We start from the raw sequence: 21,734 nt of genomic DNA on the forward strand, positions 1-21,734 counted from the left end.
TTTCATGCCTAGCATTTGTTGCTTTGCATGGTTGAATATTTAGAGGATACTCCGCTAGGCTTTAATTGCCGGTATATGCAATGAAAGTCAAGTTCATTCACACATGCATATATTATGGGGGAGCTTGTTCTAAATATTCAACTTGGGTTGTTCGCTAAATTCCATATTTAAACCCTCTCAAAGAGATTGTCATCAATTACCAAAATGGGGGAGATTGAAAGAACATGGAGCCCCCATGTGTGGTTTTGGTAATTGATGACAATCCCTATGGACTAACGGTTGCATTGAGAATCTATCTTAGGTCCATAGCCATGTGTTGGTCTCAAGGTTTCAAGATGGAGAAGATGGAGTACAATGACGAAGACGGTGTCGAAGAGAGACGAAGACTGTGTTGAAGATGAAGATGGATGAAGATGGTGGCGTGCGTACAAGATCAAAGAAGACGGTGGCGTGTATGTTGAAGGAAGATGGTGGCATGTACAAGGTTGAAGAGGATGAAGACGGAGCTTGCCGACTCGAGAGGAACACGCAAGGACAAGGTTTGTGCTCGATAGGATAGTGGATCGCATCATCGGAGAGAGCTCAAACCTTGCATGCATTGCATCGTGTTTCTTAGTTCTTCTTGGTTCTTATCCATGAGATAAGTTAGAGCTTGTGTTCATTCTCATGACAAGCTCTAGCTCATCGGAAACGGATTCCGGATGCATCGCATGTTGCATGTGCAAGGGTGATGATTTTCCCGAGATACCATATTGAGAGGTTACACCTCTATGACCATGAGAAAATCATCACTCTCTCTTTTTCATGTTTTCACCTTGTGTAGTGGTAGCTCTCGTCGTCCTTTTTCCGGCAAAATTGGTTTCACCTCAATCGGAGTTTCCAAGCTCGAGATATTGCCGTTTTCGTATCGCAGTTTAAAGAAAAAATGGGGAGGGCGGTAGTACCGGTCAGGTACCGGTTTGGTCTCTGCGAGACAATGGATCTGGTCCGGTATTGACCCGGTACCGACCCGGTAGTACCGCTCGAGCGATAGTACCGCTTGTGGTACCGCTTTGGGCCGATTTTTAACCGTTTTCTGCACAGTTTTGCGCGCGAGCGGTAGTACCGCTTTGATACGCGGTAGTACCGCTCGGGCGCGAATCTGACCGTTTTTCTGCCTCCAACAGCTATATTTTGGGCCCCCTATTTATACCTCTCTTCCACCTTCGACACAAACACTTCTTCCCCTCCATTCTCTCTCCTCCATTGTTGACCTTGAGTTCTTTCTTCCTCCTCTTGATCCCCCCACTATTTCTTGCATATTTTTGGGGGAAAGGGGAGAGGAGATCTAGATCTAGAGCTTCACCAATTGAATCCCTCTCCAAGTGAGGGGATCTTGCTAGATCTAGATCTTGGAGTTTCTTGGTGTTTCTCCACATTTTTTGTTCTTCCTCCCTTATTCCCCCAATAGCTTTTGTAGCTTTGTTGGAATTTGGGAGAGAAGAACCTGGGCATCTTAGTGGTGTTATTAGCCATTGCATTAGGTGCATCGGTTTGAGTTCTCTCCGGGGTTTCGATCTCGTAGAGTGGGTGTTCGTCCTTAGTGGTGTTCTTGCCTTAGTGGCCATCTTGCCTTAGTGGCCATCTTGCCTAAGTGGCCATGTTGCCTTTAGTGGCCGCGTTGCCTCTTGTGGCGCCGTGTCTCCTTTGTGGCCTTGTAGCCTTAGTGATCCCATCGTCTTAGTGGCGTGGTGGTCTTTGTGGCGCTGTGGCCTTTGTGGAGTGTGTTAGCCTCTTGTGGCGCATTAGCATCCTTGGTGGAGTTGGTTTCCTTGGTGGAGTGTGTTAGCCTCTTGTGGCGCATTAGCATCTTGGTGGCTTGGTGGTGTGTTATAGCCTCTTCGGCCGTGTACTTGAGAGCCTCCGTGTTGTGGAGTTGCCTCAAGCCGATACTTGGCGTTTGCCCAAGCGTGTACGGGTTCGGTGACCACCCCAAGGGTCCTTTAGTGGATCAAGGCCTTTCCTTTGGTGGAAAGGCTCGAGGAGAATACAGTGGCCCTAGTGGCTCATTGGAGTGCCACGTGCCTCCACACCGCTCCAGACGGAGACGTAGCACCTTAGTGTGTGAACTTCGGGATACATCATCGTCTCCTCGTGCACCGGTTACTTCTCAACCCGAGCTCCTTAACCTATGCGCTTTACCTTGTTATATCTATCTTGCTTGATGTGCTTTACCTAGCTTGTTATCACATTGTGCTCATCATGCTAGCATAGGTTGTTGGTGATCTTAGGCAAACCCCTAGTTGATAGGCCTTGAGCTAAACTAGTAAACACATGTGTAGTTTTATTCCGCCTAGTTTAGTTCTCAAGTAGAAGTTTTTATACACCGCCTATTCACACCCCCCCCTCTAGGCGATGTCCTAGAACATTCAAAACCACATAGCTACCGGTAGAGCCCTCAGCCCCGGGGAGAACTACTCACTTCTCATCGTAGGAGTCAGCAATGGCGATGGAGATGGCAGTGGAGTCGATGGAGATGGCTCCGGGGGCAATTCCCCGCCCGGCAGGGTGCCGGAACAAAGACTTCTATCCCCCAAATCTTGTCTGCGAGGGCCGGCGGAGCTACATAACTTTTCGTGGGCGGAGGCTGGTATATTTAGGGTTTTTGCATTGGAGGATTTATATAGGCGAAAGGGCGAGGTCGGTGGGAACCCGAGGGCCCCACACCATGCCTAGGCGTGGGTCAAGGCCAGCCCGCGCCTAGGGGTGGTTTGGCCGCCTCACCCCCCTCCGTCTCTGCTTTAGACTCCGTCTTTGCTTCGGTAAAATAGCAACTTTGGCTTTTGTTTCGTCCAATTCCGAGAATATTTCTTGTACAACTTTTCTGAAATACAAAAACAGCAGAAAACAAGGAACTGCCACTGTGGCATCTTGTCAATTGGTTAGTGCCAGAAAATTTATAAAAGTGTCACGAAGTGTAAACAAAACATATGGCAATTGATGTAAAACAAGCGTGGAACATCAAAAATTATAGATACGTTTGCAATGTATCAATGATCTTATTTGTTGAAGGTAACATATTTGATATTCAAACATCATGTCAAAGTACTTATGGCTATGCTCTGTTAATTCTTAATAGAAGATTGCATGGAGTTTTTCCTTTCTTTTGGAGTATAAGAGAGATGTGTTGCATCATCTCTATGTTAGGAGGTGATACCCGTATGAATGTGTATCTTTCACATGTTATTATTTTGCATTTTTGTATCTCATTGATTAATTGCTATTTGTCCGCTACAACTTAAAGAGAGAATATTCAAGTGAACCCATGAACCCCGGTCCACTCTTTATCATAAGAAACACATTTATATTGCTTTTATCTTGTTTTCTATTTGCTGCACTATTTTAATTCGAAAATATAAAAAATTATTTTTCTTATTTGCATCCAAAACACCCAAAACAATCAACCCCTTTACTGTTTTTACTTAGTCACTTTATTCTATCTAGTTTTACTCGCTTTATAATTACTTGTGTTTTATTTACTTACACGAAACCTTGTGTTTGAAAATCACATGGTAGAGTTGGGGACACAAGGCTTTACTTTACTTTGCAGAATTGCTAGAGGAAGAGAGGGAGAGACAACTCTTTGCTCGGTTCCCCGGGAGTATGATATAAACCCTCGAGTCACCCTTGTGGGAAAAATACTCTGCTAACACAGCACTCTTACTTGGAATCCCAACAGCATCAATGTGTTTTCACAATAGAAGGCCATTGGCTTCGATGCACTTGGAACCATACCAAGTTCAACGGTGAACTCATTCAGCCACACTCCTTGTGTTGTTGCAGCCACATCTATATACTCCGCTTCAGTTGTAGATGCCTCTACCACACTTTTCTTGGAACTCCTCCAGCTAACAGCTACACCATTCAAAATAAACACGTAATCTAATTTGAGTTTTCGAGTCATCCGGATCAGTGTCAGAGCTAGCATCAACTAACTCTTTACAACAAGATCTTCCTCACCACCATAGACTTGAAACATGTTCTTAGCAATTATGATAAATAAAAAAATACAAGAGAAATGTACGTACATAGAGATATGACATGACAACTTAATCACCACATGAGATTTGAAGTTGCCCACAATCTTTACAGGAAAGGAGAAATCATATGGGGCACCAAATGCATGCAGACTGAAAGCACAAATGACACTCCATGCCGCAATCAACAAAAATAAGGTTCAATTAATTATGATAAATTAATCTGCAACATGCAGGTTAAGCTATAGTGAATTCATACACACTATCTTTACAAACTATAATGTTAGTAACACCTTCCCTATTTTAGTACATTGCATCACACCATCAAAAGCTGTATCAAGAATGCCATAGTAATGCAAAACTAAACTAGGTACTACGAATAGTAGATAATATGAGGAGTTACGGTAATTAAAATAAGAACGACAAGCTAGTGACAACATGTAATTGTGATTAAATACATATATGTACTCCACAGAGTATACCAACACACATAATATCAGTCATAAACTAGAACATACTATGATGAAGACGAACTAATTAAGCTCTATGCTCCTAAAAATGTTACTGTCAGGCCTAAGGTTATTACTCCCTCTGATCCAAATTAGTTGTGCACGTTCATGGAATGTTGATAGATTTAGGCAACATTTTTCCTAAATCTACGATAATTAATTTGGATCGGAGGGGGTACTATATATGAAATAAATAAACTTATCAACAAGATGTATTGGGCCGAACCTAGAGCTTAGAGAGAGAAGAGGAGAGAAGGATGATGGATTAACCTGAAGTATCTAGGAAATATGTCGCGCGTCGGCTACACCAAGTTATATTAATTCGTCTTCGCTCAAAGGTATAAAGAGCGAGGAGTGGGGCATAGACGATGCCACCAACGGGGAGGGACGCACACGTTGGTGGTTCGGAGCGTGTCACCGGAGAGCACTTTTGGCATTTTCTGATAGCCAACGATCAACTAGCTAGGGTATATGCTATGGTTTATCGTGGCAACATGGTTGCTTGGAGTGCTCGCAAACATGCTACGGCGCCCCGTTGCCATTACAAAGTCTGAATATAAAGAACTTGCTAATGCTACATGCCTACAACTGAATTTATTTGGGTTCAAACTCTTCTTGGTGAACTTGATCTTTCTCAGAGTCGTCCACCTATACTATGATGTGATAATGTTGGAGCAACATGTCTTTCTTCTAGTCCGGTCTTCCATGGGAACAGGTTGATCTGAAGTTGTTCCAAATAAAGTTCATTTCATCCAAAGATAAGTTAAGTGACATTTTTACCAAGCCATTTCCATTGCCGATGTTCTAGACATGCAAGTGCAATCGCAGCTTAACCTAAGTAATACCTGATGCCGTGTTGTACCCTGGCTCTTGTACCCCTTGTAATTAATCCCTCAATATGAACTACAACACCAACTCTATTAGGAGATGTGCGATACCCCTACAAACCTAGCACAAGGCTTAACAAGACACAATCGGCTAAAGCGATTTTTCTAGCGGCGTTCATGACCTACAGGTCAAGTATCTACCATTCCTTTTTATCTGTGCTTCGCTCTGCACAATACATGGACTGCTCTCGAGGATCTTGTTCGGTTGCATTATTTTCTTGGGATTGAGGTACAAAAATATGGTGGTGGTCTTCTCCTCAGTCAGCCCAAGTATGCGTCTGTGTTGGCCTTCTGAAGTGCTCTCCGGCTATGGCTTCTACAGATAAGTTGTCTTCTACAGATAGCACTCATGTTGCTACCGATGAGTCTACACGCTATGTATTGTTGGAGGGCTTCAATATCTCACTATGATACGGCCCAGTCTATCATTTGTAATAAATAAGATGTGTTAATTTCTTCATGCTCCTCGTTGCTCTCATTGGTGAGCCGTTAAACGCATTGTGGGACATGTGAAGGCCATCATGACACATGGGTTAAATTTAAGACGTCCTATCATGTCTCATGATTTATTCTCCGCTTTTCTGATGTGTATTGGGCTGGCATTTCTGATAACCGGTGATCAATTGGGGTATATGCTATGTTTTATGGTGGTACTTAACGTGGTTGCTTTGAGTGCTCATGGTATAGCTAGAATTGCATTTCTACACTGTCGTTGGGCTTTCGATAGATAATATTTTTTGCGTTCTTCTGCGGCTTCGCTAGATAATAGTTTTTCACGTTTTTTCTTTTGACACAGAGATACCTATGTATGCGCCGTACGTGCACCGCCGCCGATTCCCGGCTGGATCAGCCACACGCGGTCACGCAGACCACGGACAAAAGGAAACTTCGTCTCTAGCTCTAGTTATCTCCTGTCTAAGAGCATCTCCAGCCGCGTCCCCTAAAGTGGCACCCAAACAACGTCGGATCGAGCGTTTAGGGGATGTGTTTTCTTCGTGCTACGTTTGGCGGACGTCGCTCCCCAGCCGCGTCCCCCAAACGCCGCCTCCAAACTTTTCTTTGATAGGGTTTTCGAAAACACAACCATTTATTAAACATAACATACAAATAAATGTGTTTACCAAAATTATTTTCAAATCAAAATACAACAAACAATGAAATAACTAAACAAACATAATAAGTAGCGGTAGATCAAGGCGCCGTGGCATTTGCTGGTAATCCTTTGACCCTCCACATATGCTCAACGAGATCATTTTGAAGTTGCTCGTGAACATTGATGTCACGGATCTCTACGTGCATGGCAAGAAAATCAGCAAAATCTGCAGGCACCTCATGATCAACCTCCGCAAGAGGGCCCTGGCACTCATAGGGACCAACATGTCTCCTGACATGATTCTTGCGGTCATCCTCGATGATCATGTTGTGCATGATCACTCAAGTCTACATCACCTCCCACATTTGGTCATGAGACCAGCTTAGAGCAGGATACCGAACAATTGCAAATTGAGGTTGAAGCACACCAAATACCCGCTCGACATCCTTTATGCAAGCTTCCTATCTCGAAGCAAAGTGGCAATTCTTCTGACCTGATGAAGCTGGGATTGTTTTGACAAAAGTGACCCATTTTGGATATATACCATCGGCTAGATAATAGCCTTTGGTATATTCGTGGCCATTGATCTCATAGTTGCATGGTGGATCGGAGCATGACCTTCCACTAGTTTGCTGAACACCGGAGACCGCTGCAACATGTTGATGTCATTGTGTGATCCCGCCATGCCAAACAAAGAATGCCAAATCCATAAGTCATAATCTACCACAACTTCAAGCACCACACTGCAATATCCATGATGCCCTTTGTATATACCTTGCCAAGCAAACGGGCAGTTCTTCCATAACCAGTGCATGCAATCGATGCTTCCAAGCATCCCAGGGAATCCTCTTGCAGCATTTTGTGCCATGATCCTTGCCGTCTCTTCTTCAGTTGGCCCTCTCAAGTAGTATTTGCCAAACTTTCCCACCACAGCTCGACAAAACTTGTACATGCACTCAATAGCAGTAGATTCACTCATGCGGAGGTAGTCATCATGTGTATCGCCAGGTGCTCCGTAGGCAAGCATCCTCATGGCGGCGGTGCACTTCTGAATCGACGAGAACCCGGCAATACCTACAGCGTCGTGCTTCAGCTTGAAGTAGGGGTCGAACTCTCGAACGCCGTGGAGGATACTCATGAACAAACCCTTGCTCATCCTGTACTGGCGCCGAAAATTGTCGGCCTATGTTGTGTCATCTGTGAAGTAGTCGTTGTGCAGCATGGTATGCCCCTCCACCCTCGGCCGGGGCTTCGATTTCTTTCTTCCCGGCCTTGAACCTCCGCGGCGCGGCCTCTTCCGCTTCCCCGCCTCGGTGTCAAGCATGTTCTGGAGGGACGCGATGATCAACAAATGCTCCCGAATGTCGTCATCAAAGGCTTGCTCGTCCTCCAGCAGCCGGACAAGCATCTCGTTGTCGCTATACATGTCTGAAGCAAAATTAACGGTTAAAATTCAGTCGCGGCAGACGAGGCAGCGAACATTGACCTATCGTGCCTACCTGACAAGGCGTCAAACACCTTCTGCGCGTGGAGGTGGGGCGGATTTGACGCCGCCTTCTGGGACGCGCTGGCGAAGCGGCGGCAGCGAAAAGGCCGGCGAGAGAGCCAGCCGCCACGACGCTCAGAAGAGATCTGCCGTCGAAACGGCAGGCAAATCGAGCGGCGGCGGAGGGGTGGGAGGCACGGGAGGGAAGGTACGACGAGAAATAAAAGACGCGAACCAACCGTTATGGAAGTGGTCGCCGATAGGTGGGTGCCCGTCTCGCTTTTCGTTGTGTCCGACGTGCCCGGAACGTCCCCTGTGGATTGGGGACGGGCTTAGGGCGCCAGACACCGTATTGGATCGCGCCGGACAGAAAAAGCTTTGGAGCACTGATACGTCTCCAACGTATCGATAATTTCTTATGTTCCATGCCACATTATTGATGATATCTACATGTTTTATACACATTATATGTCGTATTTATGCATTTTCCGGCACTAACCTATTAACGAGATGCCGAAGAGCCGATTCTTTGTTTTCTCGTCGTTTTTGGTTTCGAAATCCTACAAAGGAAATATTCTCGGAATTAGACAAAATCAATGCCCGGGGTCCTATTTTTGCACGAAGCTTCCGGAAGACCGAGGGGAAAGGAAGTGGGGCCACGAGGCGCCGACACCACAGGGCGGCGCGGCCCGGCCCCGGCCGCGCGGCCCCGGTGTGTGGGGCCCTCGTGTGGCCCCCCGCGTTGCCCTTCCGCCTACTTAAAGCCTTCATCGCGAAACCCACGATACCGAGAGCCACGATACGGAAAACCTTACCGAGACGCCGCCGCCGCCAATCCCATCTCGGGGGATTCGGAGATCGCCTCCGGCACCCTGCCGGGAGAGGGGAATCATCTCCCGGAGGACTCTTCACCGCCATGGTCGCCTCCGGAGTGATGAGTGAGTAGTTCACCCTCGGACTATGGGTCCATAGCAGTAGCTAGATGGTTGTCTTCTCCTCATGTGCTTCATTGTCGGATCTTGTGAGCTGCCTAACATGATCAAGATCATCTATCCGTAATTCTATATGTTGTGTTTGTCGGGATCCGATGGATAGAGAATACTATGTTATGTTGATTATCAATCTATTACCTATGTGTTGTTTATGATCTTGCACGCTCTCCGTTATTAGTAGAGGCTCTGGCCAAGTTTTTGCTCTTAACTCCAAGAGGGAGTATTTATGCTCGATAGTGGGTTCATGCCTCCATTAAATCAGGGACGGTGACGAAAAGTTCTAAGGTTGTGGATGTCGTTGTTGCCACTAGGGACAAAACATTGATGCTATGTTCGAGGATGTAGTTATTGATTACATTACGCACCATACTTAATGCAATTGTCTGTTGTTTTGCAACTTAATACTCGGAAGGGGTTCGGATGATAACCTCGAAGGTGGACTTTTTAGGCATAGATGCATGCTGGATAGCGGTCTATGTACTTTGTCGTAATGCCCAATTAAATCTCACAATACTCATCATATCATGTATGTGCATGGTCATGCCCTCTCTATTTGTCAATTGCCCGAATGTAATTTGTTCAGCCAACATGCTATTTATCTTATGGGAGAGACACCTCTAGTGAACTGTGGACCCCGGTCCATTCTTCACATGTGAAATACAAATCTGCTGCTATTGTTCTTTACTGTTTTCTGCAAACAATCATCATCCACACTATACATCTAATCCTTTGTTACAGCAAGCCGGTGAGATTGACAACCTCACTGTTTCGTTGGGGCAAAGTACATTGGTTGTGTTGTGCGAGTTCCACGTTGGCGCCGGAATCCCTGGTGTTGCGCCGCACTACATCTCGCCGCCATCAACCTTCAACGTGCTTCTTGGCTCCTCCCGGTTCGATAAACCTTGGTTTCTTTCTCGAGGGAAAACTTGCCGCCGTACGCATCACACCTTCCTCTTGGGGTTCCCAACGGACGCGTGCCGTACGCGTATCAAGCATATTTTCCGGCGCCGTTGCTCGGGAGATCAAGACACGCTGCAAGGGAGTCTCCACAATCCAATCTCTTTACTTTGTTTTTGTCTTGCTTTATTTTATTTACTACTTTGTTTGCTGCACTTATATCAAAACACAAAAAAATTAGTTGCTAGTTTTACTTTATTTCCTGTCTTGCACCGTATATCAAAAACACAAAAAAATTAGTTACTTGCATTTACTTTATCTAGTTTGCTTTATTTACTATTGCTAAAATGAGTAATCCTGAAGTTGAAGTTCGTTCGTTTAAGCTACAAGGGGGAGAATGTTTAAAAGATGCTTGGTATAGAATTAGTGATGCCCATAATAGGTGCACTAAGAAACACTCCACCACTATCCTACTCAGAAATTTTTATGTTGGTATCTCTAGCTGGAATAGATATGTTCTTGATTGTCTCGCAGAGGTAACTTCCTAGGCGCTCCTCGCTTTAGAAGCTAGTTGCATTATTGAGAGTTTATTTGGAACACCACCTGTTAATGAAGTTAAAATTGAAACCTCTCTTGAATATGTCATGAAAAAGTTGGAAACCATAGAGAAAAAATTTCCAAGTGTTGAAACTAAATTGGAAATGTTACTTGATAAAACTGATGAACTTGATAAATCCTTAGGAGGAATTGATGAAAGAATTAGTGTCCTAGGAACTTGTGTTGGCCATGATAATCAAATCAATAGGATTGGCGAACTTGAAAAAGCTATGGGAACCTTGGGTTCAACTTTTTCTTCTCTTAAATATAAGGAGAAAGCTTATGTGGGTAAGGAGCAAAAGTTTATGTATGTCTCTAAAGTGCCTAAACCAAAAAAATATTATTATAGGCCTAAAATTGACAAAGCCCTTAGTACCACTACAGATGGGGGAGCTTATGATATCGATGCTCCATCTCTTGATAATACTTGATATACACTTTCTGCGCCTAGCTGAAAGGCGTTAAAGAAAAGCGCATATGGGAGACAACCCATGTTTTTACTACAGCACTTTTATCTTATATTTGAGTCTTGGAAGTTGTTTACTACTGTAGCAACCTCTCCTTATCTTAGTTTTGTGCATTGTTGTGCCAAGTAAAGTCGTTGATAGTAAGGCTCATACTAGATTTGGATTACTGCGCAGAAACAGATTTCTTTGCTGTCACGAATTTCGACCTGCCTCTCTGTAGGTAGCTCAGAAAAATATGCCAATTTACGTGCGTGATCCTCAGATATGTACGCAACTTTCATTCAATTTGGGCATTTTCATTTGAGCAAGTCTGGTGCCTCAATAAAATCCATCTTTACGGACTGTTCTGCTTTTGACAGATTCTGCCTTTTATTTCGCATTGCCTCTTTTGCTATGTTGGATGAATTTCTTTGTTCCATTAATGTCCAGAGAGCTTTATGCAATGTCCGAAGTGTTAAGAATGATTGTGTCACCTCTGAACATGTTAATTTTTATTGTGCACTAACCCTCTAATGAGTTATTTCGAGTTTGGTGTGGAGGAAGTTTTCAAGGATCAAGAGAGGAGGATGATACAATATGATCAAGGAGAGTGAAAGCTCTAAGCTTGGGGATGCCCCGGTGGTTCACCCCTGCATATTTTAAGAAGACTCAAGCGTCTAAGCTTGGGGATGCCCAAGGCATCCCCTTCTTCATCGACAACATTATCAGGTTCCTCCGCTGAAACTATATTTTTATTCCATCACATCTTATGTACTTTGCTTGGAGCGTCGGTTTGTTTTTGTTTTTGTTTTTGCTTGAATAAAATGGATCCTAGCATTCATTGTGTGGGAGAGAGACACGCTCCACTGTTGCATATGGACAAATATGTCCTTAGGCTTTACTCATAGTATTCATGGCGAAGGTTGAACTTCTTCGTTAAATTGTTATATGGTTGGAATTGGGAAATGCTACATGTAGTAATTCTAAAATGTCTTGAATAATTTGATACTTGGCAATTGTTGTGCTCATGTTTAAGCTCTTGCATCATATACTTTGCACCTATTAATGAAGAAACACTTAGAGCTTGCTAAATTTGGTTTGCATATTTGGTCTCTCTAAAGTCTAGATAATTTCTAGTATTGAGTTTTGAACAACAAGGAAGACGGTGTAGAGTCTAATAATGTTTACAATATGTCTTTTATGTGAGTTTTGCTGCACCGGTTCATCCTTGTGTTTGTTTCAAATAACCTTGCTAGCCTAAACCTTGTATCGAGAGGGAATACTTCTCATGCATCCAAAATCCTTGAGCCAACCACTATGCCATTTGTGTCCACCATACCTACCTACTACATGGTATTTCTCCGCCTTTCCAAAGTAAATTTCTTGAGTGCTACCTTTAAAATTTCCATTCTTTACCTTTGCAATATATAGCTCATGGGACAAATAGCTTAAAAACTATTGTGGTATTGAATATGTACTTATGCACTTTATCTCTTATTAAGTTGCTTGTTGTGAGATAACCATGTTCCTGGGGACGCCATCAACTACTCTTTGTTGAATATCATGTGAGTTTCTATGCATGTCCGTCTTGTCTGAAGTAAGGGAGATTTACCACTTATTGGTTAGAGCATGTATATTGTTAGAGAAGAACATTGGGCCGCTAACTAAAGCCATGAATCATGGTGGAAGTTTCAGTTTTGGACATATATCCTCAATCTCATATGAGAACATTAATTGTTGCTACATGCTTATGCATTAAAGAGGAGTCCATTATCTCGTTGTCTATGTTGTCCCGGTATGGATGTCTAAGTTGAGAATAATCAAAAGCGAGAAATCCAAAATGCGAGCTTTCTCCTTAGACCTTTGTACAGAGCGGCATGGAGGTACCCCATTGTGACACTTGGTCAAAACATGTGCATTGCAAAGATCCGGTAGTCCAAGTTAATTAGGACAAGGTGCGGGCACTATTAGTATACTATGCATGAGACTTGCAACTTGTAAGATATAACTTTCATAACTCATATGCTTTATTACTACCGTTGACAAAATTGTTTCATGCTTTCAAAATAAAAGCTCTAGCACAAATATAGCAATCGATGCTTTCCCTCTTTGAAGGGTCTTTCTTTTACTTTTATGTTGAGTCAGTTCACCTATTTCTCTCCACCTCAAGAAGCAAACACTTGTGTGAACTGTGCATTGATTCCTACATACTTGCATATTGCACTTGTTATATTACTCTATGTTGACAAACTATCATTGAGATACACATGTTACAAGTTGAAAGCAACCGCTGAAACTTAATCTTCCATTGTGTTGCTTCAGTGCCTTTACTATGAATTTATTGCTTTATGAGTTAACACTTATGCAAGACTTATTGATGCTTGTCTTGAAGTACTATTCATGAAAAGTCTTTTCTTTATGATTCATTTGTTTACTCATGTCATTACCATTGTTTTGATCGCTGCATTCATTACATATGTTTACAATAGTATGATCAAGGTTATGATGACATGTCACTCCGTAAATTATCTTTGTTATCGTTTACTCGCTCGGGACGAGCAGGAACTATGTTTGGGGATGCCGATACGTCTCCGACGTATCGATAATTTCTTATGTTCCATGCCACATTATTGATGATATCTACATGTTTTATACACATTATATGTCGTATTTATGCATTTTCCGGCACTAACCTATTAACGAGATGACGAAGAGCCGATTGTCGTTTTCCGCTGTTTTTGGTTTCAGTAAATCCTACAAAGGAAATATTCTCGGAATTGGACGAAATCAACGCCCAGGGTCCTATTTTTGCACGAAGCTTCCAGAAGACCGAGGGGGAAAGGAAGTGGGGCCACGAGGCGCCGACACCACAGGGCGGCGCGGCCCAGCCCCTGGCCGCGCGGCCCTGGTGTGTGGGGCCCTCGTGTGGCCCCCGCGTTGCCCTTCCGCCTACTTAAAGCCTTCGTCGCGAAACCCCCAGCACCGAGAGCCACGATACGGAAAACCTCATCGAGACGCCGCCGCCGCCAATCCCATCTCGGGGATTCTGGAGATCGCCTCCGGCACCCCGCCGGAGAGGGGAATCATCTCCCGGAGGACTCTTCACCGCCATGGTCGCCTCCGGAGTGATGAGTGAGTAGTTCACCCCTGGACTATGGGTCCATAGCAGTAGCTAGATGGTTGTCTTCTCCTCATGTGCTTCATTGTCTGGATCTTGTGAGCTGCCTAACATGATCAAGATCATCTATCTCGTAATTCTATATGTTGTGTTTGTCGGGATCCGATGGATAGAGAATACTATGTTATGTTGATTATCAATCTATTACCTATGTGTTGTTTATGATCTTGCATGCTCTCCGTTATTAGTAGAGGCTCGGCCAAGTTTTTGCTCTTAACTCCAAGAGGGAGTATTTATGCTCGATAGTGGGTTCATGCCTCCATTAAATCTGGGACAAGTGACGTAAAGTTCTAAGGTTGTGGATGTGCTCGTTGCCACTAGGGATAAAACATTGATGCTATGTCCGAGGATGTAGTTATTGATTACATTACGCACCATACTTAATGCAATTGTCCGTTGTTTTGCAACTTAATACCGGAAGGGGTTCGGATGATAACCTCGAAGGTGGACTTTTTAGGCATAGATGCATGCTCGGATAGCGGTCTATGTACTTTGTCATAATGCCCAATTAAATCTCACAATAATCATCATATCATGTATGTGCATGGTCATGCCCTCTCTATTTGTCAATTGCCCGACCGTAATTTGTTCACCCAACATGCTATTTATCTTATGGGAGAGACACCTCTAGTGAACCGTGGACCCCGGTCCATTCTTCACATCTGAAATACAAATCTCTGCTATTGTTCTTTATCGTTTTCCGCAAACAATCATCATCCACACTATACATCTAATCCTTTGTTACAACAAGCCGGTGAGATTGACAACCTCACTGTTTCGTTGGGGCAAAGTACTTTGGTTGTGTTGTGCAGGTTCCACGTTGGCGCCGGAATCCCTGGTGTTGCGCCACACTACATGTCGCCGCCATCAACCTTCAACGTGCTTCTTGGCTCCTCCTGGTTCGATAAACCTTGGTTTCTTTCTGAGGGAAAACTTGCCGCTGTACGCATCACACCTTCCTCTTGGGGTTCCCAACGGACGCGTGCTGTACGCGTATCAAGCACGTGACTGGAAACGAAAATTTTTCTAGCCCATTCCAAATACCTTTGGGGTCCATTTTTCCGTCGGAGATGCTCTAATTGCTTCATCCTTGGCTGCGTCACTTCCGCTGTCCAGCTGGATCTCGGTTGTCGTTCATGAGACCTGCATGGATGGATACGCGACGCCCGCAAGCTTCCGACCATGTCCGTCCCTGTGTGATGTGTGATAATGGAAACTCTAGGCCAGACGTGCGTACCCGCAACTTAGACCAGGTTAAATCGCGCATGCACGTCCACGAGCAAGAAATATGCAGAGGTTTAAACTACACACGTGAAGATACATTTTTTTTTTGATGCAACCTCGTCAGAGGGGCAGGGAGCTCCAACATTGCATTATATAACAAGAGAAAAAAAGTCCATTAATAAGGAAAATTCGACCCGAAGACCATACATGCACGGTTGATTAAGTGAAATCGGCGAAAACCGCATGCCACACAATAAATTATACATGTACTATGTAATTGTTCATATATGAACAGTCAAGTCCTACATGTCCAGTTGCATCACGATTCGTGCACATATGAGTTGCAAGTTAAATTGCAACTAAGTTTTTTTAGTTGAAAATGAGGTCACAACTGCGATATTTCCAGTTACAACTGTAAGTGGGGAACTGTGAAAAAATATGAACCGTAGCTTTGCTTTGTAATTCGTGCTAATTATGAGTTAGAACTGAAATTTAATAATGTTATCTGATTGAGAACTAAGTAAATTTTTTTTGAAGATGAAACCATTATATATAAACGCAAGCAAGCAGCCTCATTAAAAACCTTCCAGTCCCCTTCGGTACCTTGGTAAGGAAAAGAGTGCGTGAAAAACTTGCTGCACAAGAGACACAGAAATGGTTACATCAGGAGGCGAGAGAACCTAAGAAACTAGAGGACACCTCGACCTCACAGGATTACAATCCTCCAAGACTAGATCCTCCAGGGAAGTAGGGCATGAGCCATGCAATAAACCTACTTCGCCCTCTTTGCCTAAGTGTGCCAAACCGTGAGCTACCCTATTACTCACACGGTCCACTTTTGAGATGCAGATATGCCTGAAAATACGCAATAAATTCATGTCCTTCTTTGTAGAGACACCAGCAAGGAGACTTGTCCTGACATCCATCATTCAACACATGTACCACCCGTAGACAGTCAGACTCAACGATGCCTTTATCACATGGAACGTTGGACAAATGTTTCATCCCCTCCAGGCATGCTAAAATTTCAGCCTCTTCAGCACTTGAGCAATATGGGATGTGCTTCCATTCTGACAGTATAACACGGCCATGGTGATCTCTGATGACAACACCCAGACCGCCTCTCCCTGTTTTAGCGTCCCATCCTGCGTCGACATTGGCTTTAACTGAATGTTCTGCTGGTGCTGCCCACTTAGAGATAAGCGAGCCCTCAGGATCAGGTTGTGGTACTTGCAGAAATGCTGATTTGCCCTTAACGTCCAGGACCGGCCTTGTGCATGAGACGAAGGTTTCAAAGTAGTTCTTCAGGTAGGGAACAGAAGCAGCAACGGACGCCTTCCCATCACCGTGTACTATATTGTTGCGATGGTGCCAACCCCTCCATAGAAGAAAAATGATGCGAGATCTATCAACAGCGGCCACATTGATGAGAAGGTTCAGAAACCACTCATCCCCAGTATCACGGAAGGCTGATTCTGCCGGTAAATTCCACCAATCTCGCATTCCATGACGTAACGCCACAGCCAAGGTACAACTGACGAGGGCATGATGGATATCCTCCTTACCACAGCCGCAGATAGCACAGACTGGATCCACAGAAGTAATACGACGATTCAGATTGGTTCTTACAGCAAGGGAATTGGTCGCTGCTTTCCAAGCAAAGATCCTTAGCTTTTGTCGCACATTTGCCTTCCAAATGATGTTCCAAACTTGGCGATCTCCATTTGGAGCACTGCTAGATTGACCTGTACTCAGGGCAGATAACACTGGCTCAATTCCAAGTCTGTACGCCGACCGCACAGAGAACATGCCATTTGCCTCTAGCGACCATGCGATGAAATCGTCGCACGGACGAGCAGGGAGCTTTAGTGCGAGGATGGCCTCACATCATCTGGCAAACAGCATTGTCGGACCAGCGCTTCGTCCCACACATGCAATAATGGGTCAATAAGGTCAGAAACCCAGCGGCAGCGTGCATGTCCGTTCCTACCTTGAAGCTTAAGAGCACCGAGTCGCGGAAGCCAACTATCACGGAATATCTTCACGCTGGTTACAGACCCAATCCTCCATATGGCTCCCTTCTTTAACAGTTCAAGGCCATGCATAATCCCTTTCCAGGTAGGCGATGTATTTTGAACAAAAGCAGTATCTAGGAGGTTAGCTGCCGGGAAGTATTTTGCTTTAAGCAATCTAGAACACAGGCTGTTCGGAAATTGCACTAGACGCCAAGCTTGTCTGGCCAGTAAACCTTGGTTGAAAAGTTTTAGATCACGGAAGCCAACTCCACCCTGATATTTAGGCCGGGCAAGCTTGTCCCAGGCCATCCAATGCATTTTCCTCTTATTTTCCTCATCCCCCCACCAGAAATCTCGGATAATTTTTGATAATTCATCAATAAGACCAATAGGAAACTGAAAAACCCCCATAGCATATGTTGGCAGAGATTGCAGTACGGACTTGATCAAGATTTCCTTTGCGCCACTAGACATATACCTCTCCGCCCAACTATCAGCATGTTTAACAAACTTCTCTTTTGTAGTCTTTAGCTTCCCCTTTTTCATTCTGCCTTCAGGAACCGGCAAGCCCAAATATTTCTCTTCAAAACTCTCTGTTTCATACTTCAGGATGTCCTTTATATCAGTTTGCACCTCAGGGGAACAATGGTCACCATACATGATGGAGCATTTTCCAAGACTTACCAATTGACCCGTGCTGCGCTCATAGCGATCCAAGATAGACTTGATCACTAACGCCTGATCTACCGACCCCTCAAAGAAAAGAAGGCTATCATCTGCGAAGAGCAGATGAGATATCCTAGGTGCGCGTCGGAAAATATGTAACTCATGGAGCGCCCCATCCTCAATCTTCTTCCGGATCAAGCAAGAAAGACCATCTGCCACAAACAAGAAAAGGTACGGCGACAGGGGGTCACCATGGTGCAGCCCTCGGGTAGGAGAGAAGGGGTCCAACAAATGTCCGTTAAAGCGAATGGTGTAGCGTACGGTGGTAACACATGCCATAACCCACCGTATTCATTGGCTATGAAAGCCCAGTTTCGCTAAAACCCTCTCCAAAAATCTCCAATCAACCCGATCATACGCTTTTGCCATATCTAGCTTGTAAGCACAAAATTTTGATCTTGCAACTGACCCAGTCTGAATGGCATGGATACACTCAAACGCTACAAGGGCATTGTCAGTGATAAGCCTGCCAGGAATAAAGGCACTCTGCATAGGAGAATTGATGTCCCGAAGAAGAGGTCGCAAGCGGTTAACCAGACACTTCGAGACCACTTTGAAGATGACATTGCAGAGGCTTATTGGCCTATAATCTTTAAGCTCCAGAGGATCATTCTTTTTCGGTATTAGAACAATTGTTGTATCATTAACCTCTTTAGGCATACTTCCTTCAGCAAAGAATCGCTGGACTGCAGCAACAACATCATGACGCAAGAGGTCCCAATTACGCTGTAGGAATCGAGCAGGAAAGCCATCCGGCCCTGGGGCTTTAAGGGGCCCGATCTGAAATAAGGCATCACTGATCTCCTTCTCAGAAAAAGGTGCACACAAGGTTTCATTCATATGGTCATCTACGCATTCCTGCATGAGATTTGTTACGATCTCAGGATCAGTGTCTTCTTCACGGGTGAAGAGGTTTTGGAAGAAATCCCTAGCCATTCCTTTCATCTCACGAGTATCCGACGTCCAGGAGCCATCTGCTCTCCTCAATTTCCGAATTCTATTCTTTTTGTGTCTAGTAGAAGCTTTACGATGGAAATATTTAGTATTTTGGTCTCCCTCGCGAAGCCATGCAATGCGCGATCGCTGCATCCAATGAATTTCCTCCCTATAGAGTAGTTCATCCATCTCCTTCAATAACCGGTCCTTTTCCATCTTGCTCACCTCATCCGCACATTGTTGCAGGGAGTCAAGTCGAGTCCTCATGCGCTCAATCTCTTTTGCAACTGATTTGAAATGATTTCCTTTCCAGCCGTATAGACCTGACATAACGCCCCTAAGGGCTTCATTAACATCTCCCAGATTTAGGATGGGCACACGCCGGGACCAAGCCTCCTCAACCGCAGCTGGCAAGGATGGCTCCCTCTCCCAGATCACCTCATATCGGCGTTGGGGTCTCTCAGGTCTGGCATCAGTGGGCTGATCAACAGAGAGCATAAGAGGGCAGTGATCAGACCGCGAAGAGGCAAGATGATGCAACCTGTAATCTAGAAAGCAAGTTGACCAGGAGGGGCTAGCAACAGCTCGGTCAAGCCGGACTTTTACATTTCGTTGTCCCTTCTGTTTATTATCCCAAGTCCACGGAGTGCCAATAAAACCAATGTCGTACAGATCACAATGCGATAATACCTCTCGGAAGTCCATCATTAGCCTCTCGGACCGCTTAGAGCGAGAAAAATGCTCCTCTTGCCACATAGCCTCATTGAAGTCCCCCATCATCAACCACGGTTCCGTCGATTTCAACTTGATTCTCCTTAATAAAGTCCACATATGATGCCTCTCACTGGCTTTTGGCTCACCATACACAAAGGTGCCCCTCCACTTGTGATTGAACGGGCCACCACTAACATGGACGTCGATATGACGTTTGCTAAAGGAGAGTAGCTCAACAGAAATATCATCATCATAGAAAAGAGCAAGACCTCCACCCTTTCCATCTCCTTTCACCTGAAAACATTTCTTCATTCCGATACGGTAACGAAGATTTCTGACGCGCTCTTCACTCTGCTTGGTTTCACATAGAAACAACAGGCTCGGCCTATATGTCTGCACAAGGCAGACAATCTCCTGGCTCTCCCACTGGAGTTACCTTAGCCCTGGGCCATGCTATTCCATGATATTGGAAAAAGGCAGCCTAATTATTATCATCGTCTTGAAAGCTGGGCGCCTTTTGAATATGAGTGGGGCTCCTAGTCTAGGCGGCGCCTTCGTGGAGCCAAACCGAAGGAAGAGCAAAAGGGCGAGGCCACACCCGGCTTCGAATAGGAGGGGGGCTTAGCTCTGGATCCCGCCTGCTTGCAGAAATGAATGGATCAGAAAGGGGGCTGGGTTCTATTTCCGGGCCGGGCAGGAGGTGAAGGCCAGAAGAAGAAGAGAAGTGCGCCTTCCCGGTAAGGAAGAGGATAAAAAGGTGAACTGTCACTGGAGGCCCCGTCCCGCGACATTTCCAGCCGGCGATACTCATTGGGCCCGGCGGTCCTCCTCGAGGGAGGCCGCTGACAGTACCAAATTATTTTCTGGGTTAACCTTGCGGTGTTTGTTCCTGTCTCTTGGATCAGTGTATGGGGGCGGAGGCGGAGGAATCTCCTCCAGGTCTTCCTCCAGTGGGTTGGGTGTGTTTTCAGTCCCCTCCTCTCCATCCTTAAGGGCGAGCATTCTTCTAGCACCTCCAGAACTTTCAGCCTTCTCCTTCATATCATCGTGTCCATCAAGGGCAGCTTCAGCAGACGATCTCTTCCGGGAGAAAGCATCAGAACCACCTCGTTAAGGGGCCCGGTCGCCCACTGCCACGAAAAGGGGCCCGGTTAAAACCCCTCGTTTCCGATGCAGGTTGGTTTGCCCTACGTTTCGCCAGCATCCAAGAACCATACTGTAAGTCCTTCTCACTCCAAACCCCATCGCCACATTCTTCATGATCGTGGCCGAGAAGACCACAACGTTTGCAGAGATAAGGAATCTTCTCATACTTCACCATCAGCCTCTTTCGCCCTTCATCAGGCACCGAGAGAGAAACAAATCGCATTAGAGGCTTTGAAACATCTAATAGAACTCGGATCCGAACATAGTTGCCTTCATAGTACAGCTTTGGGGACAATTGGACCTCCTTGGCTTTGCCCACACGCCTCGCTAGATCATCAACAACAGCAATCTTTCTATACAACTCAGGTATTCCATGTATTTGCGCCCAGACGTACATCCCTCCGAATTTTACTTCCTCAGGATCCAGAAGACCATCATAATCTTCAATCATCACGCCCCATCCACGGAAAGTTCATGGACCCTGATGAACCACCTTCTTCCAGTCCCCAAGCCAGTGCATCTGAAAGATAAACAAGTTCTCACCTGCCTCCCGGCATCCAGGTTCACGCGAGAGATTCCAGATCGCTTTCATCTTCTCAAATAAGGCATCCACACTGAAAGATCTAGACGTCAGGACCTTCCCAGTTGCCAGCCATCTTGCGTCCTTGCGGTATTCCTCAACTGTCTTCGCCTCCAGCACAACGTCATCGAGCTCGTCGTCGCGTAGATCCAAGTGCTTAAGCAGATCATCCAGATTCCCATCCTCTCCAGCCGTAGGGCCAGAGCGGCTTCCTTCCTTCTCCGAGGCCATCAAGGGGTCGCCAAGAACCCTAGGGGAAGGTATGACTAGGGGCGACAGAGGGCACAAGATC

This window comes from Lolium rigidum, chromosome 7 (assembly GCF_022539505.1).
Source record: "Lolium rigidum isolate FL_2022 chromosome 7, APGP_CSIRO_Lrig_0.1, whole genome shotgun sequence".
Taxonomy (NCBI): domain Eukaryota; kingdom Viridiplantae; phylum Streptophyta; class Magnoliopsida; order Poales; family Poaceae; genus Lolium; species Lolium rigidum.